The sequence below is a fragment of the Ranitomeya variabilis genome, chromosome 1 (assembly GCF_051348905.1).
Source record: "Ranitomeya variabilis isolate aRanVar5 chromosome 1, aRanVar5.hap1, whole genome shotgun sequence".
Taxonomy (NCBI): domain Eukaryota; kingdom Metazoa; phylum Chordata; class Amphibia; order Anura; family Dendrobatidae; genus Ranitomeya; species Ranitomeya variabilis.
Genome location: NC_135232.1, coordinates 1,113,056,824 through 1,113,081,719, shown reverse-complemented (window position 1 = coordinate 1,113,081,719; position 24,896 = coordinate 1,113,056,824).

Here is a 24,896-nt window from a genome sequence, read left to right as displayed (position 1 = left end):
CGATGTTTACCCTGGTTACCAGTGTAAAATATCGCTGGTATCATTGCTTTTGCTGTCAAACACAACGATACACGGCGACCTAGCGACCAAATAAAGTTCAGACCTTCCAGCAGCGACCAGCAATTTCACAGCGGGATCCAGATCGCTGCTGCGTGTCAAATACAGCGATATCGCTACCTAGGACGCTGCAACGTCACAGATCGCTGGCTATATCGCTGCGACGTTGCTTAGTGTGACGGTACCTTAAGGGGTTAAGGATCAAGTATGAGCGCCACATGCAGAAATACACACATTTACACGCCTGGCTGCTATCAATGAGAAATGGCCAAACCACTGGTTCTACAACCAAATCAAAGTAACGCTGAACTGTTTGTGTGCCGGGAATGAAGACTACCGTTTACCGTACATTATGGCACTACACCATAATCCCAGGAGTAGGACCTGAGCGATGTTCCTTTTTGAAAGCCTCATCATGGCTTTGTCCATGTGGTCTGCAGAAAATTTTTCCAGCTATCATTGCATACAAAACAAAAGCAAGACTTATTGGTAAAGAGGATAAAACTCCATTCCAGACTCCATTGCCATCTTGCTCTACACCATAATAGTCTTTTAGTCTTTGCAAGCGGTGATGTGAAGTCAATGGAGCACCTGTAGGTTCATGGAGGAATCTCGTGCTGGTCCTACTCCCAGGATTATGGTGGGGTGGCATAATGAATGGTAGCCGGTCACCTTTAGTCTTCCTTACATGTACACAAATAACTTGGTGTTAAGTTGATTTGGTAAACTAACTGCAGCGGTCTTTGTACAACTTTATATTTGTGCCAAAAATCCATTTGTGCCAAACAGTTTGTGTATTCTTCACACTGCCACTAAAAGACGGTAACACCAATTCTGCCTTATTATCTCTACTTTGCAGAGCATTACATACTTAACTGTTTTTGATAATTCATAGAAAAAAAAAGTTGGAAAGAAATAACCCTTCTTGATGAATCCCAGAGAGAATTCTCCAGTCAAAAACATGGACTGCACATTATCTTAGAAAATTCGAATGGAATTCTTTCCCCTCTTTAAGAATATTTTACTTGTCTTCCTAGAAGTTACACGTTCCAGTGTTTTACAAGGGGACTGAGCAGCAGTGATGAAAACAGAACTATATGAGATTTTCCATGTCTATACTTTCAGTTGTGGAAATATAAAAATGTATATATTTATCCGGAGCCATAAATGAAAGCACCAGAGCCCCCAATGTAAAATGTGGTACACCGTAACTCTCATCTATCAATTGTCATATATGATACTGGTGTAAAGGACAGCACGGTGGCTCAGTGGATAGCACTGCAGCCTTGCAGCACTGGAGTCCTGGGTTCAAATCCCACCAAGGACAACATCTGCAAGGAGTTTGTATGTTCTTCCTGTGTTTGCGTGGGTTTCCTCCCACATTCCAAAGACATACTGATAGGGAATTTAGATTGTGAGCCCCATCGGGGACAGCGATGATAATGTGTGCAAAACTGTAAAGCGCTGTGGAATATGTTAGCACTATATAAAATAAAGATTATTAAAAGACACAAAGGCCTTTGGACAGTACCTGCACATGTCTTCAAGGAGTACGGAGAGCAGGGACCAGCAATGTTGAAGGTGTCGAAGAGAAAGGACTTAGCTAGAGACCTGTTGCTCTGATCGTCCAAGATTGCGTATACCTTGATTGCCTTATCCCGTTGGCTCGCTGGGAATACTCTGACAAGACAGATCTTCGAGCAGGATCTTCCTGCTACGAGTTCCTTGCAGATCTCTGTACACTGAGACGTTACCACTGGGGTGTCTATGTCAGTGTCCATCTGTTTTTCAGCAGACTCTTCTACTCGCGACGATACCCCCGAGGGTGGTCCAGGGTGTAAAGCCGTGTTGTGCTCCACACTACTACATTCTGCGCATTTCACGCTGGTTTCACAGTTTTTGGCGAATTGTGAGGTCGTCGCTCAGCATCTGAAGCATATCTTGTTTTTCTTTAGGAAACTCTTACGGTCTTCTAGAGACTTCTCCCTGAAGGCTCTACATTTTAGTAGAGGATGAGGTTTCTTGTGTAGGGGGCAGTGTTTGCTGAGATCCTGAGGTTTGTCCTCTTCTGGAGAGGACTTACTTACTTGCCCTGTAAGGAAAACCTGTGGAGGTAACATTAGTTTTGTGGACAGCTACTGGTGTTTTACTGGGTCTTACACCGGAGGCAGTGGTACATGACATAGTGAAATCGAAACTGGGGTCATTTCTAACTTTAGCCTGCTGAGCAACAAAGTCTACAAACACCCTGAAAGGAGGAAATGGTACTTTATGAGCCTGTTTGTAACGGGACCCGTGACTGACCCACTTTTCTTGTAAGTTGTAAGGGAGCTTTTGGACAATCGGGTTGACACCTCTGGCAGCAGCGTCGGACTGGGGTGTCTGGGGCCCACCAGAGGAATGGACTCTAGGGGCCCACCCTACAGCTATATGCAAATGTCTGTCATTATAGTGGAGCATCGGCTGTAAAACACCGGCGGCTGCTGCACATCTACCGTGTGCCCCAATAACTGGGATGTATAATTACGGTAGTTTACATTAATGGGGTTCTTGGTTAAAACAAGTTATCACTGATCCATGGGCTCCACAAGATAGGTGATCGCTTAGATCCGACCATTAGAAACTGCACCGATCGGAAGAATGGGGAAGTTTTATCCCTGACAGGACACTTTTATCACTATTTTAAAATGCAGCGGCAGGTGGGATGTCTGACCGCAGTTCCATTCATTCTCTTTGGGGCTTCCAGAAAAAAACAAGTGCAGCCACAGAGTGAATGAATGGATCAGTGATCTAGTCGGACATGCCACTCCAGTCTAATGGGGATAAAAAGTTCCACATTTTGCTGAATGGGTACAAGCAGTCAGACCCCCACCAATCAATACGTTATCACTTATCCTGTGGAGAGGTGATTACTTTTTTTCCACAGGAAACCCCCTGTAAGTGCATCTTCGCCGCTGTGTACAAAGCATTAAAACTCTAATGGAAATAAAGAATCTTCTCCTAATTAATATCAGAGAGAACAAATGACCGCCATACACAACACAATCCACTATACCAAGACCAATAATACCACATACAGGAAGAAATACCACCACACCATGACAAGACCACATAGTGACCGAATAATACTACATACAAGGGACAAATACCACCGCACCATATCAAGACCACATATTACCACCACTTGGTGACCAAATAGCATATACAAGGGACAAATACCACAACACCATTTCCAGACCACATATTACCACCACATAGTGACTGAATGCTACAATACTGATCAGTAATAAAAAAACAAAAAAAACACAATACTATCACCATAAGTGCCAGTATTCACAGGAGATCTGTACTTAGTATGCAGTGTCTGTGTAGAGGTAATACAGAGATCACTGGTGACATTATACACAGGAGCTCTGTATATAATGTATAGGTAATACAGTGATCACTGGTGACATTGTACACAGGACCTCTGTATATAGTATACAGTGTATAGTGTCAGTGTATAGGTAACACTGACTCACCAGTGACGTCTCTAGGTGAAGTCCTTCATCTTTCATCCAGCACAGACCGCCATCATTTCTTCCAGCCAGGACTCGTTTCTGCAGGAAATAACACAGTTATCTCGAGCTCCGCTTGCAGAACACATTACTTAATTTTTCACAACTTCTACATTACACCACATGAAGAAAAAAAGGCGATATAGTGTCATTCTGCACAGTAACAGGACCGCCCCCCCCCATTTAAAACAGTATACTCAAAAAATAAAATAAATACATCACTACAGTGATAATATCCCTTAATTAGCCCCTATGGTAATAATATCCCCCATCCTGGCCCCGTTTATCTCATTCCTGGCTCCAGCCATGTGTTCTCGCATCCTGCCCTCATGAGTATCCATTCTACCCCATATGATCTCCCCATCCTGCCCCATCTGTCTCCATCGTATCCTCCTGCCCCATGATCCAATCCTGCCCCATGTCTTTCATTCTGCCCCGTGTCTCCAATCATGCCCGTATCTACATTCTGTCCATGCCTCCAGTCCTGCCCCCAGTGTGTCCAGCATTCTGACCCCAGTGTCTCCAGTCCTGCCCCCCAGTGTATCCAGCATATTACCCCCAGTGTGTCCAGCATATTACCCCCAGTGTGTCCAGCAATCTGCCCCAGTATGTCCAGCATTGCCCCAAACAGTGTGTCCAGCAATCTTCCCCAGTATGTCAAGCATATTGCCCCAGTGTGTCCAGCATTTCCCCCAGACAGTGTGTCCAGCAATCTGCCCCAGTATGTCCAGCATATTGCCCCAGTGTGTCCAGCATTGCCCCTAGACAGTGTGTCCAGCAATCTGCCCCAGTGTGTCCAGCAATCTGCCCCAGTGTGTCCAGCATATTATTACCCCCAGTGTGTCCAGCAATCTGCCCCAGTATGTCCAGCACTGCCCCCAGTGTGTCCAGAAATCTGCCCCAGTATGTCCAGCACTGCCCCCAGTGTGTCCAGCAATCTGCCCCAGTATGTCCAGCACTGCCCCCAGTGTATCCAGATATCTGCCTCAGAATCCAGTATTGCCCCCAGTGTGTCCAGCAATCTGCCCCAGTGTCCAGCATTGCCCCAGTGTGTCCAGCAATCTGCCCCAGTGTCCAGCATTGCCCCCAGTGTGTCCAGCAATCTGCCCCAGTGTCCAGCATTTCCCCAGTGTGTCCAGAAATCTGCCCCAGTGTCCAGCATTTCCCCAGAGTGTCCAGCAATCTGCCCCAGTGTCCAGCATTGCCCCAGTGTGTCCAGCAATCTGCCCCAGTATGTCCAGCATTGCCCCAGTGTGTCCAGCAATCTACCCCAGTGTGTCCAGCAATCTGCCCCAGTATGTCCAGCATTGCCCCCAGTGTGTCCAGCATTGCTCCCAGTGTGTCCAGCATTGCCCCAGTGTGTCCAGCAATCTGCCCCAGTGTGTCCAGCAATCTGCCCCAGTATGTCCAGCATTGCCCCAGTGTGTCCAGCAATCTGCCCCAGTGTGTCCAGCAATCTGCCCCAGTATGTCCAGCATTGCCCCCAGTGTGTCCAGCATTGCCCCCAGTGTGTCCAGCATTGCCCCAGTGTGTCCAGCAATCTGTCCCAGTGTGTCCAGCAATCTGCCCCAGTATGTCCAGCATTGCCCCAGTGTGTCCAGTAATCTGCCCCAGTGTGTCCAGCAATCTGCCCCAGTATGTCCATCAATCTGCCCCAGTGTGTCCAGCATTGCCCCCAGTGTGTCCAGCATTGCCCCAGTGTGTCCAGCATTGCCCCCAGTGTGTCCAGCAATCTGCCCCAGTGTCCAGCATTGCCCCAGTGTGTCCAGCAATCTGCCCCAGTGTCCAGCATTGCCCCCAGTGTGTCCAGCAATTTGCCAAAGTGTCCAGCATTGCCCCAGTGTGTCCAGCAATCTGCCCCAGTGTCCAGCATTGCCCCCAGTGTGTCCAGCAATCTGCCCCAGTGTCCAGCATTGCCCCAGTGTGTCCAGCAATCTGACCCAGTGTCCAGCATTGCCCCCAGTGTGTCCAGCAATCTGACCCAGTTTCCAGCATTGCCCCAGTGTGTCCAGCAATCTGCCCCACTGGGGCAGTAAGGTCCTTACTGACTGGCTGCAATCATCAACAAAAATATGACGTCCCTCAGCTCCTCACCCTCCGATCATAGTAGTGCAGACAGTGCGCGCCTGTGTGCCTGTGTGCTGCTTGGGCAGGAGGACAGACGACCAATCACAGCACAGCTCATTGAGGTGTGCTGTGACCTGTGTGACTGTGAGGTCACACAAAGAAAACTAATGCTGATTGGCTGCTCCTGCCTGCATCTGTCAGCCAATCAGCATTAGAACACCCTTAGTCCAGACTCCAGAGAGGCAGAGTCAGACCACAGAGTTTTAATGATGAAGAGGTGGAGTCGAGGGCGGGCAAAGTAACAAGAAACAGGTCGGTGATGACCCGTGCTGCAGACTCAGTGCAGTGCAGGCGTGCGACCCTGTCTTCTCCTCTCTGACTCACACAGTCAGTCAGCTGTTTCCTCCGACTGTGCTGTGTGCTGGCTGAAGTCAGTGAGGTCGGCACTTGCACCACGCTGCGCACGGGCCGCTCTTATCAAGAGCACAGACTCGGCCTCGCCGTCGGCAGCAGTGCGAGATGATCATCATGTGAATGAGCGAGCAGCTGCCGCGCGGCTGCTTGCACAGCAGCACTTCACATTCTTCCGTACAGCCTGTGCGCCGGGGTCGGGCCACCGGCTATAGAATAAATAAACTGCACCGCATTTAGGGCAGGGACAAATGAAGGAGGCAGGGGCTGGGGGCTGGGCCCACCGGAGGATTCTCCGGTGTCCCGGTGCCCCAGTCCGAGCCTGTCTGGCAGTGTCCAGGAATGCCAACCCTGGTAGGTCACCTTCTGCCTGAGCAGCTTGTACCTACATTAACAAGTCGCTCAGTTCCCTGAACTTTTGCTAACCCTTATTTGCTATCTTGGGGAAATCATCAATTCTTTTATACAAAGCGTTTTCTATAGCTTCTATTGACCCATAACATTCTTCGAGTCTCTCCCACACCATACGAAGTCCTGTGTGTGGGTACTTTATGTTAATGTTCCTGATTCTTTTGGCGTGTTCAGCTGACTCGTTCCCAAGCCACTTAACCAGTAGATCTAACTCTTCACTACTGGAAAGATCCAAGTCACTGATGGCGTTCTGGAAGGAGGCTCACCAAGCTCTATAGCTTTCAGCGCAATCAGTGAACTTTACAAGTCCTTGGGCACCAGCTCCCAGCGGGTAAAGAACCTTGCAAAGTTCATAGTGGCTGAGTCAGTGCCAACATGAGCTGGTGTGCTGTTGTCATGCGGCGTGTGTGGTGCATCCTCATACCTGGTAGGAGCTTCTGGCTTAGGAAAGTCTGTATAAAACCGTTCTGAAGCGAAGGGTGTCCCTGTCAGTCTGGGAGGAGGGGGTACCTTCTGTTCTGTAAGATGGTAGTGGTGGTCGACGTCGTTTCACGGTGTACCTTCCCGCTTCCAGTAGGTCCTTTGGAGGAAGGATCTCTGGTAATCTGTATAGGCTGGTTGGTGTAATGGATCAGAGTTATCGTCTATTTTAGGATGTTGGTGGACATATTCTGAGACGCGTTGGGCTGGGTCCTGACGATCAAGGTCTGGTCCACGTACGTCGCTGTCTCACTCAGATTCAGGAAACTCCACGGCTTCTAAGAACTCAGCTTTGGCTATTGCGGCTGCTGCTTCTTTTTCAGTGGAGAGCCTTTCCAAAGTTGCTCGCAGGCGTGCTGTATCTGCGTCTTTATTGGCTTGCAGGCGGGCTCTTTCTGCTTCTTGCTCTGCTTGCAGGTGGGCTCTTTCTGCTTCTCTATCTGCTTGCAGGCGAGCTCTTTCTGCTTCTTGCTCTGCTTGTCTTAACTTTAACTGCATCTCTTGGGCAGCAAGGGAGGATCTTACTTTCGCCGCCTCAGCTTCTGCACGGGCGAGGGAGACAGACCTTTTCGAGGAAGACTTGCTAGAGCGGCTTGTTTGGGACCTCGTCCTGAGTGAAGATGCTCAACTTGCAGACATTTTGTGTCCGTTTGCAGGCTGTAGGATGTCTCAGAGCGGGTAGGAATGACTTCAGCGTGGACTGAGACGTGTCGTGCTTGGTGGGCTGCACTCTCAGTACTTTTGACTGTATGGCGGCCGCTGCTGTATCTGCAGGCAGTGCGGAGTGGTACAAGCGGCTGCGTAAGTGGTATTTGCTATCGCTGGCGTCTAGCCTCCTTTTACTGTCATCGCCGGCGTCTAGCATCCGTTTTACTGTTCTGTCTTCATACACGTTGATACGGTGTGTGATCCAACATACAGCATAAACCACTTCTGTCTTCCAAATAAGCAGACTGTTCTCTGTAGTCTAACTTGTTTATTGGTAACAGGTAGTGTTGAGCATTCCTATACCGCAAGTATCGGGTATCAGCCGATACTTGCGGTATCGGAATTCCGATACCGAGATCCGATACTTTTGTGGTATCGGGAATCAGAATCGGAAGTTTCCAGTGTATGGTTCCCAGGGTCTGAAGGAGAGGAAACTCTCCTTCAGGCCCTGGGATCCATATGAATGTGTAAAATAAAGAATTAAAATAAAAAATATTGATATACTCACCTGTCCGGAGGCCCCTGGACATCACCGCTGGTAACCGGCAGCCTTCTTTGTTTAAAATGAGCGCGTTCAGCACCTTCCATGACGTCACGGCTTCTGATTGGTCGCATGCCGCTCATGTGACCGCCACGCGACCAATCACAAGCCGCGACGTCATCCCTCAGGTCCTAAATTCCCTTCTAGGAATTTAGGACCTGAGGGATGACGTCACGGCTTGTGATTGGTCGCGTGAGCGGTCACATGGGCGGCCGCGACCAATCACAAGCCGTGACGTCATCTAAGGCCCTGAACGCGCTCATTCTTAAGAAGGAAGGCTGCCGGAAAGAAGCAGGGCGCGTTCGAGGGTGAGTATATACCTAATAGGAATATACTCACCCTCGGCTTCTTTCCGGCAGCCTTCCTTCCCAAGAATGAGCGCGTTCAGGGCCTTAGATGACGTCACGGCTTGTGATTGGTTGAGGCCGCCCATGTGACCGCCACGCGACCAATCACAAGCCGCGACGTCATCCCTCAGGTCCTAAATTCCCTTCTAGGAACTTAGGACCTGAGGGATGACGTCACGGCTTGTGATTGGTCGCGTGGCGGTCACATGGGCGGCCGCGACCAATCAGAAGCCGTGACGTCATGGAAGGCCCTGAACACGCTCATTTTAAGCAAAGAAGGCTGCCGGTTACCAGCGGTAAGATCCAGGCTGCGTCGGAGAGGTGAGTATATCAATATTTTTTATTTTAATTCTTTATTTTACACATTAATATGGATCCCAGGGCCTGAAGGAGAGTTTCCTCTCCTTCAGACCCTGGGAACCATCAGGGATACCTTCCAATACTTGAGTCCCATTGACTTGTATTGGTATCGGGTATCGGTATCGGATCAGATCTGATACTTTGCCGGTATCGGCCGATACTTTCCGATACCGATACTTTCAAGTATCGGATGGTATCGCTCAACACTAGTAACAGGTATTGAAAATGCAGTAAAACTAAAGGAATACAAATGACATATATAAGTATTGGGCTAAACAATAGCACAGCCGATACTTTACAACTGACAAAGAAAGTATACAATATGATGCAACCTATGTACACAACTACATACAGTAAGTCCCTGGTAATCACATTTCCTGTGTAGTGGCTGCTATACAGTTAATCGCACTCTGTACAACACTACATTGCAAGAACAGGGATAATTATCTTACCGGATAAACTTTACCAGGATGGCAACTAAGTAAGGTATCTCCAGCACAGCAGAAGAACACGTGTGTCCAGGAAGAACACAGAGGGAAAATGGAGGTTCCTCATCCCAAAATGCCTTGGTGCAATCCCACAATGCAACACTCTAATTATTACTAAAAAAACACAGGTTATAAATTTAACCACCACTGGGTGGTGCTATAACACAGCAAACCAAAACACTAATAGTACTAAAACTTTAATGCATTATACGAACACCTTGTCCTTGATTAGAATGGACAGAACACATAGCACTTGGACCGGATGCAATTGTGGACATGAATGAGGTCTGAAGAGCAGAGACATCATCCTCGCTACCAAATGCAGATTGATTAACCCAATTGTCTTCCCAATAGCAACATACAGATGTGAGAACTGGACTTTCAAGATGGCTGACAGGAAGATAATTGTATATACAGGAGTTGGAGAGCAGAAAGTGCAATAAAAATGTAATTAATAAATCCTTATTTTTATATAGCGCATTCCGCAGCGCTTTACAGTTTTGAACACATTATCATCACTGTCCCTGATGGGGCTCACAATCTAAATTCCCTATCAGTATGTCTTTTGAAATGTGGGAGGAAACCAGAGTACCCGGATGAAACACACGCAAACACAGGGAGAACATACAAACTCCTTGCAGATGTTGTCCTTGGTGGGAATTGAACCCTGGACTCCAGTGCAGCAAGGCTGCAGTGCTAACCACTGAGCCACCGTGCTGCCAAATTAATGATGGGTTATGCTAACCTGGTAGAGTTGTAACCACACAACAATGGAAGAACATGAATATCCACAGGTCATCCAGCCTGTAAATTGGATATAGGAGAAGATTTTGTTTCGAAGTACACACACTTCTTCTTCAGGATTAATCATCATGTGATTATTTCCTGAGGAAGAAATGTGTGTGCTTCGAAACGCGTTGATTAAAAACAGCTGTAATACATTTTCTGGCTTTGGATCCTCATTTCCACTTATCAGCAGTACAGAAAATCCATATTTCTTTTCCAATATCTATTTTACCAGGAAGATAATTGACATATTTCAACTTTGGTGCTGTAGGAAACTTCTACAGAATCCATTGGCAGTGAGGATCACCAAAAGAGACATCTTGGACCAAGTAAAGCCAAAACTGTTGCAAGAAGCTAAGATAGCCAAAAAAAAATTAGATTATTTTGGCCACATTATGAGGAGTAAGTCGTTGGAGAAAGATGTCATGCTTGGATTGGTCAGTGGCAGAAGATGAAAACGACCAATAACCCACTTGTCATAGAGAAAAAATTAAATCCATAAAGACATCGCCAGAGAGGGAACATATCCTCACATTGAACATATGGCATTAATTATAATTGGGGAAGTGAGAAAATAATTAGAACTGGGGAAGAGAGAAAGAGCGACACTTAAACCTCCACTGGAGTAGAGACTGCATGCAGTTCCGGGGTAATTACTGCAGAGATGTGCTCTTGGAACCAGCCATCAAGACTGGGGTTAGTGTATGCAGAAGCAGAGGAGTACACTTCTAAGTCAAGAGCTTCCTCTGTTCAGAAAGCTTGTCTGAGACACTTGGGAGTTAGTGGTCAGTGGGAGAAATATTTTCGGCATCACATCACTGTTAAGCTATTCTAACCCCTCCAACGTAATATCAGATGATGGATGATGCTATCCATGCCATGTGTCATCTTTAAAGAAAGGTAAAATCACAATAGGAAACATTACGACAATATCTGCTGCCTTGAACCTCCAGGGGTGAAGATACTGTATCTTGAAAATTGTCAATCTCATAAAGTTCTAAAAGACCTAGCACATCCCCAAACCAGCCCTCATTTGAGCTCACCAAGGGGAGGTAGGAGGTATGCGGGCACAATGTTGAGCTAATAAAAAACAGTTTGAGGTTCGGACCTTATTCATTCTGGAATACATGGTTCTCTGTGAGAATTTTCCATTTTCCTAATCAGATCGTTTCCCTCTGTAAAGATAAGAGCCATTCCTGCAAAATCAGGTTTAGTACTTCTTTTTTGTTATTCCTTTTTATTTTATTTAATTGTTTATGCCATATTGATTTTTTCCCATTTTGTAGCATATTTTGTACATTTTTATAATACTACCTACCTTTCCAGATTAAATATATAACATTTAATAGCTCTATTCCTTTTGCTCTGTGAACCATGACCCTGAAGCCATATGCTACCTGTAACGGATGTCCAATCATCCTGTATAAATGATTGTTGGTGACAGCTAGTAGTTTCTTTCTATTATTGTGTAGTTGGCAATGACGTAGCGGGGTTTATATACATATTCCATGAGCTGGAATCGGAGGTGTGTATACCATATGCTCACTCTAAGTTCCCCAATAATTAGCCTAGTAGTGGAAGCAACCATGGCCTTGTCCATCACTCATCAGTCAATTGCATAATTGTCCTGACGATTGGAGGAAGCATAGTTGTATCACCTGGCAAACTGATGAAAGTGGTGGGATTTGTGTGATTCTCGCCGGTGTTATCCGTGACACCCCTAGATCAACACCATGAAGAGCAACACGGGAATGACCATTGTTGACCTGAAAGAAGCATTGCGGTATACAACTGCCTGGTGTGGTGAGCGATGATCAAGAGAATGACCGAGAGTAGCACTAGACTAAATGGGAAAGAGAGAGAGAGAGATTATAATTTCAATGAACCTTCTGATCATGCAATATGATTTTCAAGTCCTGTTCTCCAGCAAATGCAGAACTCATTATTTGCCACATTTTTACAATAGCATTCAGATTATTATTGCAAAAAATTAAAATTGAATTAAAGAGTAGTCTATGATGACCATGTTTATTTTTTAACAGCATTCCGAAACCTATACTTGATATTCTTTTTGATACATAAAATGGAAACGGGATAGAGGTGTCACTGAAAGCGCTGCTGCTGAATTTTCCAAAACTAAATATATTTGAAAGGGTTTATTATGCAGGATTTAAGAATCAACACATTTTGAGGTCATGCAGGACCTCTTCATCAGGACAAAAACCTAGAGTAGATCTAAGACTAGGTTCTTAATCTGATGAAGAGGTTCTGCGTTACCTCGAAACGTGTTGACTCTTAAAATCTGCATAATAAACCTTTTCAGGTATATTTAGTTTTGGAGCCTTCATCAATAGCGCTTTGAGTGACACCTCCATCCCGTCAATATTTCAAGTTGGTCCTTTGTGACCGGTGTCCAGCAACAGCTGATATACACGTGATTTATATGTTGCTTCAGTGCTACCTCACCAGGTTAGTTGTTTCACTTCTTTTAAAGTTCTGTTTTATTGGATATTGCACTTTCTCATTCTCCAGATTCTTTCTACCTTTTTGATACATAGGCATTATCTCCGGCAGATGGTGGAAAACACATCTGCAATATCAGCCAGTATTCTTGCAGCTTTTTGATGCCGGTCACATCATGCTGAAGAGGCTTTGAAAAAATTGCTGCCTTGTATCTCTACCTCCTCATCTGCTGGTTGCATTGCCTGCTATCAGATGTAAACTTCTGACAGCCACGGGTCTAGAATGGCAATAACTTTACAGATATCCTTTAATGTTCATGACCTGTGCAATCTTATGGCATGCATCAATAAGGTATTCTGACCTATTAGACAAGACTTGTGTCTTCCCCAAAATCTAATCTTACATTGTTATCCATTGTACATAAAGTCTAAAAGTTACCAAAATACGTTGGCCACTACAAAATAGCTCCCTATGGCCAACCATTGATTGTAAATATCAAGCTTTCAATGGCAGATAATGGTCTCCCAAGCATGTGTCCTTAGTTTATTCTGCTAAGTCTGATCTGTTAAATCTGGAAAGTTAAAGTTCAGATCGTTCATACAAATATTTCCATAGTAGAATGATCAGCCATTACGCATGCTAAGCTTTAGACATTGTACTGTACATTTTTGTTAGGTCTCATCTGGTGAGGTGGATCCTCCAAACCCTTAGCCTAGGAGAATAGTTCTAACACAACATGGACAATTTGCATTGGTGCAGTTGACTGTACAAGTTGGAGTAATGATATCAAGACTAGGACAATGGCAACTGGAGAAGCAGAGCTGTGTTTGCTTTGAGGTTCAGTGGAACAGAGGTGGATTTGTTGCAGAGTCCGGTGTAGAAGTGGCGCAGCCGTAAAGGAAAGTTAACCAGTGTTTGAGCTGAGCTTGTTTTGTCATCGAGTCTAATGCATTGTACCAAGCTTTATAGCAAAGCTGGGTTTTTCAGAAAGTTAAAAAGAATGTAGTTCACAGTAGTGGAGTGGACACCTATTACCTGAATATTCAGCTGGATTGTATGTATACAAGACTTAATCGTGTGACATAATAGTTGCCAGCCCGACATACAAAACAGCAGAGACGGTTGGAATAGAACAAGAACACAACACTCAGTACTAAAGTGAGGACGGCTGAGTATCAATTATTTTTGGCGATGATGACAGCATTATATGTTATTTAGGCACTGCTATGGAACTGATATTTGACTGGCATATTATTGGGGCCATATAATATTTTATTCTATATGATAGGCACTTTTGGTAAGTCTATTATTACACTGTGTAATTGAAGCGATGGCCGGGGGACCACCACGGTGCAGGAGACTACTGTACACAAGACGAGGTGCAATCAACTAAGGATGGATTTATTGGGAGACAGGGAATGGAGGGGACATGGAAGATGCAAACAGGGATTTACAATAGCAATAGATAATGCACATGAGTAAACTTGTCTATATAATCGCACAGTGCTTCAACAATCATAAACTCAGAATCTATCTCACCAGCAACTTTACACAATAAAAACATATATATATATATCGATGCTACTCTGCATATATCCTCCCTGGCCTCTACTACGCAGGCCACACGGCTACCGTGCTCTAACTACTGAAGCCTGCACTAGGCCCTAACTGGTGCACCAAGCAGGAATGGACTCACGGTGATGTTGGGGACACAGGTCCAGTCCCGGGGGGCCCCAGAATGTCCAAAACGGTGGTGCGCACGGATTCCTATCGGCTCTGTAAAGCCTGGTCTTCTCCTTGCTTTTGGAAACCGTAAGTCCCCTTAGAAGTATCTTCGTGGCTTCACCAACCAGCGCAGAACAGCCACTCTTTGCTGTAAACGGGAAAGTCTATTTGACAAACACAGTTCGTCTCAAGCTGTGTACTCTTTCTTGCAGCCCACGGCTCTTCCTTGCAGACAGAACAGAACACAACACACAGTTCTCTATCTTCCCTCTGGAGACTTCTTCCTGCATGCTGCTTCAGCTCCACCCCTTCACACAGCCCCGACCAATTCATAGCAAAAGCAAGAGTAGGGGAGAACAGCAGAACATACCATCACATAAGACAAGGGGATGCAGCCTCTTAAAGTGACAGCGTGTTTCTTATTATCCATAACAGCACCACCCTCTCACATGCCTCCCTTCTTAATGATGGTCGTCCTCGGCCATCACAGCTTCAGGGTAAAAGTGTAATGGAGGAGGCAACAAAGGTGTACAAACAAACAGAGCACACTGTTCTACATATCGGACTGGTGGAACCCCTGCATTAGACCTCTGGGATCTCCGAAGCTCTTGGCTGTCAGGCAAGGCCTGACTATCTTCCAGAGTAACACTTGTTGCACGGGACATTGTGCACTCTTGTCTGGTCTCATCCTCACATGGCGGCACTGGTACATCCATGGGATTACCGTTTCTGGGCGGCTGAGGACCCCCTACTGTGTAAGGGACGGTCCACCACTCCTCATCGATTTGGCCATCAGGCATGACAGATTCAGGAAGTGGAGTGGCGCCTTCAGGCGACAATGGCGTAGAACAGACCTCAGACCGGCAAGGCCGCAGCATATTTCTGTGAAGTACTCTAGGGGCGGATGCCCCATTCTCAATCTGTACCTTGTAGACAGGGCCGTTAGCATACACTCTCTCGATAACCTTGTACGGCTGGACTTCCCATCTCTCACTTAGTTTTCCCTTGGGGCGTTTCTTTCTGACCAATACTCGGTCTCCAGGTTGGAGCGGTAACTCTTGAGTCGGTTTGTGGGCCGTATGTTCTTTTTCTTGCAGTTGCTGACCCGCCAACCGCCGTATCATTTGCAAACGTTGCCGATGCTCTTTCACCCATGAGGTGACATTTCGCTCAATCAGCTCCTCTGGCTGTTCCAGATTCAGCTCAATGATCTCTCGTTCAGCTCTTCCAAACAACAGTAAATAGGGGGTATAACCCGTGGTGGAGTGGACCCGATTGTTGTAGGTCCAGACCAATTCTGGCAGATAGTCTGGCCAACATGCCTTCTTATCCTCCTCCAAAGTTCTCAGCATCTGAAGCAAGGTTCTGTTGAAGCGTTCGCAAGCTCCATTGCCTTGAGGATGATAAGGAGTGGTCCGGGACCGCTCGATGCCATACATGCGATACAATTCTTCCATCACCCGGCCTTGGAAACATGCACCTTGATCGGAGTGGATGCGCTTTGGGCACCCATACACCCGGATGAAGTCTTGACAGATGGCTCGCGCCGCCGACTCCGCAGTCTGGTCTCTAGTCGGAGTGACTACTGCAAACTTAGAGAAATGATCGGTCATCACCAAACAATATTGCAGCCCCCGGGCCGAGTGTCCCACGAGGAGGTAGTCGATCATCAAGATTTCCAGCGGCTCCTTAGTTCATATGGTCTGGATGGGTGCCCTCTGTTCAGTACTATTAATGAGGTCACATACTCGACACTGCCGGCAAACCTCTTCCACCACAAGCTCCAACCGGGGGCAATAGACATGCCGCTGCAACCATTGGTAGGTCTTTGTGGAGCCGAAGTGCGCTCCGAATTCATGGGCTTCTTTAGCTATTTCTTGAGCCATTCTTCCTGGGATGACCACTTGCCACCTTACTTCCATCTCTTTTGGCTGTTGCTTCTTACGATATAGTACTGACTCTCACACTTCCAGTCTATCCCACTGGTGCAACACACTCCTCATTTCAGAGTCCAGATCATCTCTCTCTTGTTTGCCAGGCTTCCGCTTTTGCGTTACCCACCATTTCATCTGTCTCAGCCCTTCGTCTTCATCCTGAACGTGTCCCCATTCTTCATTGGTTCTTCCCAGGGACCGAGGTAATGCGTAGGCCTCCCTTCTTGACTGGGCCACAACCATCGGGGGCTTGAACTTATTAAAGTCTGGGGTTTCTTCCTCTTCGAGTTGTTCAAGATCCCCCACTGGAGTCTCCACAGGCACTCTGGACAGCCCATCTGCATTTGCGTTTTCGGTAGCAGAGCGATAGCGGATAGTAAAGTCGAACTTGGCAAGGCGAGCCATCCACCGTTGTTCTAAGGCCCCCAGTTTAGCATTCTCAAGGTGGGCCAGGGGATTATTGTCGGTTCGAACTTGAATTTTTGTGTCAGGAAGCCTGCAAACTTTTCTGTCATGGCCCACACCAGGGCCAGGAGCTCTAACCGGAAGGAGCTGTAATTGTGAGGGTTTCTTTCGCTGTCTCGCAGGGACCTGCTAGCATACCCGATAACTCTCTCATGTCCATCCTGTATCTGAGAAAGTACTGCACCGAGTCCATGTAGGCTGCCATCGGTGTACAACAGGAACGGTTGATCGAAGTCTGCGTAGGCCAAAATCGGGGCCGAAGTAAGGGCATTCTTTATAGCCTGGAAGGCCTCGTGTTGTCCCTGTGCCCAGGGGATGCGCTGGGTCTTCGGCACTCCAGCGGTCCCCCTCAGCAACTCATTGAGAGGACCGGCCAACTTCGCGAAGTCTTTAACAAACCGGCGGTAGTACCCCGCGAGTCCCAGAAAGGCCTGGAGTTCTCTCACTGTTTGAGGGACTGGCCACTTCTGGATAGCAGCCACTTTTTCTGGCGAGGGTAGAACTCCATCTTGTGACACTATGTGACCTAGGTACTCGATCTCCCTCTTGAAGAGGTGGCATTTTTTTGGCTTCAACTTCAGGTTATGAGCACGCAATCTTCCGAGTACCTGTCCAAGCCGGGCAAGGTGATCTTCGAAAGAGGATGAAAACACAATGATGTCATCCAGATAGATCAGAGTAGCCTCGAAATTTAGATCTCCCAAACACTTCTCCATCAGCCGTTGAAAGGTGCCTGGGGCATTGGAGAGCCCAAAGGGCATCCGGTTAAACTCGTACAGTCCCATAGGGAGGATGAAGGCAGTTTTCTCTCTGTCTTTCTCTGCCACGGCTACTTGCCAATATCCGCTTGCAAGGTCCAGGGTGGAGAAGTACTTGGCTTTCCCCAACGCTGTCAAGGATTCCTCGATGCGGGGCAACGGATATGAGTCTCAAACAGTGCAGGCATTGAGTTTCCTGTAATCTACACAGAACCGGATGGTCCCATCCTTTTTCTTGACGAGCACCACCGGGGCTGCCCAAGGGCTCTGACTACTCTGCACCACTCCTGAATCCAGCATCTGCCGCAGTAATGTTTTCACCTCTTGGTACATCTTGGGCGGGATCTGCCGGTATCGTTCTCGAATTGGACGAGCTTCCCCAGTCGGGATCTCATGCGTGATGGCTTCAGTACAGCTGAAATCTTCGGCATGACGGGCGAATGCGGCCTGATTTTCCCACAGCATAGTTTCTATTGCTTGCACATGTTCAGGAACCCATAGCCTTCACATCCACTTCCATTTGCTCAAGGATGACCCGTCCACTCCACTCCGGAGATGGTGTCTCTTCGCCTCCCGCAGCAACTGCTAGGGTCCACCCCACGCCTTCTTTCGGTGATAAAGGCATCTCCTTCTGACTCACCACTTCACCCTTATGTAGGTACACCAGGGCCAGATCTGTCCCTCGTGGCAAGGCGACCTCCCTGGGGCTCACATTCAAAGCTCTTATGGGGACATGTCCTCGCTGGACCACAGCTATCGTGCGAGCTATCATGACTTCTTGGTCCACTCCGCTGCCTACCACAGGCTGAACAACCACTTCCAACCCATCAAGGTTGCGGTGGGTCCCCACTGGAAGGTACACTAAAGTTTCTCGCTCAGGAGGTAGGATTACAGGTTCTTTCCCAGGAGCCCGGATGACCCCCACCGTCTGATAAGATGGCACACTCTTCTGCGTCCCACAGACGTGGATCAGTCGTTGAAGGGCCTCCTGAGTAGGCTTATGTGGAGTAGCCTTCTTCCAATATCCAGGTCCCCATTTGGTAAACATAATCTGATCGAGTTCCCGTAGGATATTCATTCCCAGTACTACAGGCACATCTTTCTTGACAGGCTCAGGGACTAGTAGGATCCCTTTTCTTCCAACTACTTGTCCACAGATTCGAATATTCATCCACACGACCCCTGTGACCGGAATCGGTTGTTGGTTGGCAGCAAACAAGCGAATCAATGTCTCTTTTTCTGGCTTGGCCAGGTTCTGGAAATGCTGTTTGAAGTACGCTTCTGACATCGTTGTCACTTGTGACCCGATATCTACCAGGCAATCCACCAAAACTCCTTCAAATTCAGCACGTAGGATGGGGCTCCCAGCGATCAAGTGTTCGTTATGATATGGAGCGGCCTCTCTTCTCGCCTCCCCCGCAGAGTGACGCACTACTGCGGGGGTTGGTAGTTTAACGACGGCTTCCACCGGCCTTGAGTATAGTTCCGACAGTCTTTGGCAAGGTGCCCCCGTCCTCTACACTCTCAGCATTGAACGCCTCCCCCTCGCCGAGGGGTACTTCGAGCCTGTCCTCGGGCCGCCGATGTCTGACGGGAGGGGGCTTGTTCCCACTGATCCCTTGTTGATCGGGCCGAAGAAAGGTTGTATGAGTATGGTGGGTCAGTTTCTTGTAGTTCCCCCACTCTCCGCTCCATCTGGGTCAGTTTCTCTTGTACGTTCACAAGGGACCGCTGCAAATCTTGCACTGCCTGGACCAGCACTTCTTGATGGTTTGGGTCCCCTCTGGCATTGGCGCCCTGGACACGCATCACTCCAGACTCATAGCTTTCTTCTTTACTTCGGGCCACTGTTTCCGCCAGGACTTGACGAAACGTAAGGGCCGGGTCTGCCCGGACCCGTTCTGACAGTGCTCGCCTCAAGGATGTGCTGTGTAGTCCCAGAATGAATTGCTCCCGGAGTATCCGGTCTTTAGAGCCCATGCCGCCAAGTCCATCTGCCTCCTTTCTCTGCACCTCTTTGAACACTTCTTGCAGTACTGTTGCATACTGAGAAATTCCTTCTTCTTCCCGCTGCAGCCTAGAGAAAAATTTGGCGCGAAGATGTCCCGCGCTAGCAGTCTCACCGTAGATCTCTTCCAGGAACTTCACTAGCTCCTTCAGGGTACTGCGGATGAGTTCTGGTTGTAGGCAGACGTTTCTGCGGGCTTCCCCCTCTAGGGCAGTTAAAGCAATGTCCACTTCAAGGTCTGGGCTTATGTTATAAATCTTCAGGGTGCATTGCAGCCGGGACACCCAGTCGGACAGTGGCATATTCTTGCCGCCAAATTTTGGGAGCACACTAAATATGGTGCCCATAGGGAGTGTCCTTGCAGGGGTTCCACCAATTCCCATAGCATCCCCATTAATATTAGCATTCCCGCCATTGCTGTCTGCTGCCTCCATCTTGATGACAGCACCCTGCTCGCAGCGCCACTTGAAGCGATGGCCGGGGGACCACCACGGTGCAGGAGACTACTGTACACAAGACGAGGTGCAATCAACAAAGGATGGATTTATTGGGAGACATGGAATGGAGGGGACATGGAAGATGCAAACAGGGATTTACAATAGCAAAAGATAATGCACATGAGTAAACTTGTCTATATAATCGCACAGTGCTTCAACAATCATAAACTCAGAATCTATCTCACCAGCAACTTTACACAATAAAAACATATATATATATATCGATGCTACTCTGCATATATCCTCCCTGGCCTCTACTACGCAGGCCACACGGCTACCGTGCTCTAACTACTGAAGCCTGCACTAGGCCCTAATTGGTGCACCAAGCAGGAACGGACTCACGGTGATGTTGGGGACACAGGTCCAGTCCCGGGGGGCCCCAGAATGTCCAAAATGGTGGTGCGCACGGATTCCTATCGGCTCTGTAAAGCCTGGTCTTCTCCTTGCTTTTGGAAACCGTAAGTCCCCTTACAAGTATCTTCGTGGCTTCACCAACCAGCGCAGAACAGCCACTCTTTGCTGTAAACGGGAAAGTCTATTTGACAAACACAGTTCGTCTCAAGCTGTGTACTCTTTCTTGCAGCCCACGGCTCTTCCTTGCAGACAGAACAGAACACAACACACAGTTCTCTATCTTCCCTCTGGAGACTTCTTCCTGCATGCTGCTTCAGCTCCACCCCTTCACACAGCCCCGACCAATTCATAGCAAAAGCAAGAGTAGGGGAGAACAGCAGAACATACCATCACATAAGACAAGGGGATGCAGCCTCTTAAAGTGACAGCGTGTTTCTTATTATCCATAACAGCACCACCCTCTCACATAATAGAACATTCAATGGGGAAAGCGATGCCAAGAAAATATACCACATAGCAAAGGTGGAGAAATAGAAGACCCTAATCAGGAGGTCTATAGGTCTCTTCTTCTTACAAGACACCAGCGATATCATTTATGGTACATGACAGGGGAGGGCTAGTGGTGAGTGAGTGTACTTGTAGCTTGGGTTTTCCAAGCATGCTCGGGTGGTCTCCGAGTATTTTGGGAGTGCTCGGAGATTATGTTTGAGTCAATGCAGCTGCATGATTTGCAGCTGCTAGACAGCCTGAATACATTTGGGGATTCCCTAACAAACAGGCAACCACCATATGTATTCAGGCTGTCTAGCAGCCGCAAATCATGCAGCTGCGGCGACACAAACAAAATCAGAGCATGCCCAAAATACTCGGAGACCAACTAATGGGGAGGTCCATAGGTCTCTTATTACAAGACACCAGCGATATAATTTATGGTATGTGACAGGTGAGGGCTAGTGATGAGCGAGTGTACTTGTAGCTCGGGTTTTCCAAGCAGGCTTGGGTGGTCTACGAGTATTTTGGGAGTGCTCGGAGATCATGTTTGAGTCGATGCAGCTGTATGATTTGCAGCTGCTAGACAGCCTGAATACATGTGGGAATTCCCTAACAAACAGGCAACCACCATATGTATTCAGGCTGTCTAGCAGACACAAACGAAATCTCCGAGCATGCCCAAAATACTCGGAGACCACCCGAGCATGCTTGGAAAACCCGACAAACGAGTACACTCGCTCATCACTGATAAGGACCCATTTGAGGAATTTGCTAAATTTGTACCCAGCAAATACATACCAGAAAAAGGCAAAGGATACTTTTTAAACAATAATATATCAAATTTTGGATAATTAAACCCCACATTTACAAGTACTAACCTGGAGTGCCCTTTTTGAATATGTATTCATTAGCCGGCTCAGATGGAAGAAGCCTGATGAATCTTTTATTACTGAATCTGTGCTAAAGAATCCTGTTCTAAGTAACATCAAACAGTGAAAGATCTCGTCATCCCGGCCGTTCTTGTGTATTTGAAGATCAGAGGAGAGAATTCCACATTTCATAAATATTTAGGTTTCGTCCATCCAAATATGGTCCGCATGTGTCAGCGCTAAAAAAGAGTGATTCGACACATTTTTTCAGAATAAGCCAAACAGATAAAATATATTGATTAATCCTTGAGATGAAGGGGAGGAGGTCATATTAGAGTTTTATTGGAAGATTCCTGCTTGTAAAAAGAAAAATGTATTTATCTTTATCATTTTTTAAAGGTTACCTGTCACTAAGTATGTAATTTTACTTTTTTCACCTGTTTTAAATTCCGCTGTTCTCCTGAATCTGGAGTTGTTTTTCTTTTGTTCCTGCGCCTCTCCGTTCCTGAGATATGGCCATCTCTTCCCTGAATGTTTATTTAGTCTACTTATCCAAGTGGGCGTGATCATTTCCTACCCCTAAGGGAGTATTTTGGGGTCTACATCCAGCTGGCTAAGTAGACTAGATTTATATAGAGGGAAGAGGGGGTCATATCTCAGGAAAGGAGAGGCGCAGGAACAAAAGAAAATCAGTGCTGTATTTTGGAGAACATCGGCATTCATGCCAGGTAAAAAAAACCAAACATATTTATGGAAAATGACAGATTCTCTTTAAATCACTTTAAATAAGTTTTCTAACCTTAGGAAGTGATTATGATACGTCATAACTTACTGATTATTGAGAAGAAAATACCATGGCACTTTCAATTGCAGGAAAAAATGTAAATACATTTACATTTTTTCCTACAATTGAAAGTGCCATGGTATTTTCATATTAGTAGGTCTGTGCAAATGGGCCAATGTTTCGATCAGTGGACCTTGGTCACATCCTATGAGAATTACATAGATACACTTGTAAATCTACTATATAATCATCTAATTCTGTCTGTTTGTCTGTAACCGAAATCCCGCGTCACTGATTGGTCACGCCAGCCGCCCACGACCAATCAGTGACAGGCGCAGTCCGGCCGCGAATTGGCGCGGGATTTGAACCACACTTCGCTGATTGGTCACGCCCGGCCGGCCTCGACCAATCAGCGATATTGGCGCGGGATTTAAACACCGCTTGGCTGATTGGTCACGCCTGGCCAGCTGCGACCAATCAGCGATATTGGCGTAGGATTTAAATACTGCTTTGGTGATTGGTCGCGCCCGGCCAGCCGCGACCAATCAGCGACCGGTGCAGCCCGGGCGCGCATTGGCACAGGATTTGAACCACGCTTCGCTGATTGGTTGCGCCCGGCCAGCCGCGACCAATCAGCGATATTGGCGCGGGATTTAAACACCACTTCGCTGATTGGTTGCGCCCGGCCAGCCGCGACCAATCAGCTATATTGGCGCGGGATTTAAACATTGCTTCGGTGATTGGTCGCGCACGGCCGGCTGTGACCAATCAGCGACAGGTGCAGTCTGGCCGCGAATTGGCGCGGGATTTGAACCTGTGTATTCATTGCATTATTCTTAAATCTTTATAAATAAACTGCATACATATTCCAGAATACCCGATACGTTAGAATCGGGCCACCATATAGTATATGTATAATGATAATGTATATTATGTAATGTTAACAGAAGAAAAAAATAAAATCAACACAAAGTTGCACGGATGAAAATATGACAATAAAAAAGTGCAAAATATCAATATTGAGCAGATATATACTAATGAATAACATTTAGCACAAATCACTAAAGCGGGATTAATAAAGGAGACTAAAGCATACAGAAAATCAAAATCACACCGAGGTAAATGTACATCAGGCATAACAGATATATAATTATATCAGATGGACCAAATTAGGAAAATAAGAAAAAATAAAAAAAAGGATGGATTTGAGAAAATGCTCCAATAGTATATGTAAAAGGGTGTGAACCTTGCTAAAATAAGTATAAAAGACAACACAGATGAAAAGATGTAGCAAGACTATTGCACAAGTACACAATTGCAACAGGACACAGGCGGAGGAGGTACAAAGTAATTGAGAAATGAGTGAGGAGAGATAACGTCCGCCAATACTTACCTTACTGATTGGTGGGGCTTTAATTGTGAGACTCTACAGATCTTTACATTGAGGTAGCAACAATACTAGTTATGTGTTGTGGCTCCTTTAAATTTTTCCTGTGCAGCAATGCTCCTGGCAGGTATCTAGACCACAGCTAAATTCATTCCCAGGGCTGCCACCAGGAATTTCAGTAAGACCGGGGTCACACTAGACCGTAATACGGACGAGTGCTATGCGATAAAAAATCGCATAGCACTCGGCCCAATGTTAACCTATGGTGCAGCTCCCATCATCCGATATTTTCTCCACCGTATTCAGGATCCGAGGGAAATCGCAGCATGCTGCGATTGTCAGCATATCTCGGCCGAGACTCGCCAATGAAAGTCTATGGGGGCGAGAATAAATCGGATTACACACGGACCATGCATGTGCATTGCGAGAAATACGCAGCGGTGTTCTATAGAAAAGCCGGAAATTCAATTGCCGGCTTCTCATTTCTCCTTCCCAAACCCGACAGGATGAGACATGGTTTACATACAGTAAACCATCTCATATCCCCTTTTTTTTTGCATATTCCACACTACTAATGTTAGTAGTGTGTATGTGCAAAATTTGGCCGCTGTAGCTGCTCAAATAAAGGGTTAAATTGCGGAAAAAATTGGCGTGGGCTCCCGCGCAATTTTCTCCGCCAGAGTGGTAAAGCCAGTGACTGAGGGCAGATATTAATAGCCAGGAGAGGGTCCATGGTTATTGGCCCCCCCGTGGCTAAAAAACATCTGCCCACAGCCACCCCAGAAAAGGCACATCTGGAAGATGCGCCTATTCTGGCACTTGGCCACTCTCTTCCCACTCCCTGTAGCGGTGGGATATGGGGTAATGAAGGGTTAATGCCACCTTGCTATTGTAAGGTGACATTAAGCCAGATTAATAATGGAGAGGCGTCAATTATGACACCTATC